The sequence below is a fragment of the Bison bison genome, unplaced genomic scaffold, assembly GCF_000754665.1.
Source record: "Bison bison bison isolate TAMUID 2011002044 unplaced genomic scaffold, Bison_UMD1.0 scf7180017864518, whole genome shotgun sequence".
NCBI classification, from domain to species: Eukaryota; Metazoa; Chordata; class Mammalia; order Artiodactyla; family Bovidae; genus Bison; species Bison bison.
In genome coordinates, this window is record NW_011495071.1 from 16689668 (window position 1) to 16690863 (window position 1196).

Genomic DNA, 1196 nt, shown 5'->3' on the forward strand with positions numbered 1-1196 from the left:
AAAAGCCATATGATTATCTCAATAGATGCAGAGAAAGCCTTTGACGAAATTCAACATCCATTTATGATAAAAACTCTCCAGAAAGCAGGAATAGAAGGAACATACCTCAACATAATAAAAGCTATACATGACAAACCCACAGCAAACATTATCCTCAATGATGAAAAATGGAAAGCATTTCCCTAAAGTCAGGAACAAGACAAGAGTGCTCACTTTCACCACTACTATTCAACATAGTTTTGGAAGTTTTGGCCACAGCAATCAGAACAGAAAAAGAAACTAATACAATTATGTAAAGTTTAAAAATTAAATAAAATTTAAAAAAAGAAAGAAAGAAATCCAAATTGGAAAATAAGAAGTAAAACTCTCACTGTTTGCAGATGACATGATTCTCTACATAGAAAACCCTAAAGACTCCACCAGAAAATTACTGGAGCTAATCAATGAATATAGTAAAGTTGCAGGATAAAAATCAACACACAGAAATCCCTTGCATTCCTATACACTAATAATGAGAAAATAGAAAGGGAAATTAAGGAAACAATTCCATTCACCAGTACAATGAAAAGAATAAAATACTTAGGAATATATCTACCTAAAGAAACTAAAGACCTATATATAGAAAACTATGAAACACTGGTGAAAGAAATCAAAGAGGACACTAATAGATGGAGAAATAAATGGATGGAATATATGGAAATAATAAATGGAGAAATGTTCATGGATCAGATCAATATAGTGAAAATGAGTATACTACCCAAAGCAATCTTTAGATTCAATGCAATCTCTATCAAGCTACCAACGGTATTTTTCACAGAGCTAGAACAAATAAATTCACAATTTGTATGGAAATACAAAAAACCTCGAATAGCCAAAGCAATCTTGAGAAAGAAGAATGGAACTGGAGGAATCAACCTGCCTGACTTCAGGCTCTACTCTAAAGCCACAGTCATCAAGACAGTATGGCATTGGCATAAAGACAGAAACATAGATCAATGGAACAAAATAGAAAGCCCAGAGATAAATCCATGCACCTATGCACACCTTATTTTTGACAAAGGAGGCAAGAATATACTATGGACAAAAGACAATCTGTTTAACAAGTGGTGCTGGGAAAACTGGTCAATCACTTGTAAAAGAATGAAACTAGAACACTTTCTAACACTATACACAAAAATAAACTCAAAATGGATTAA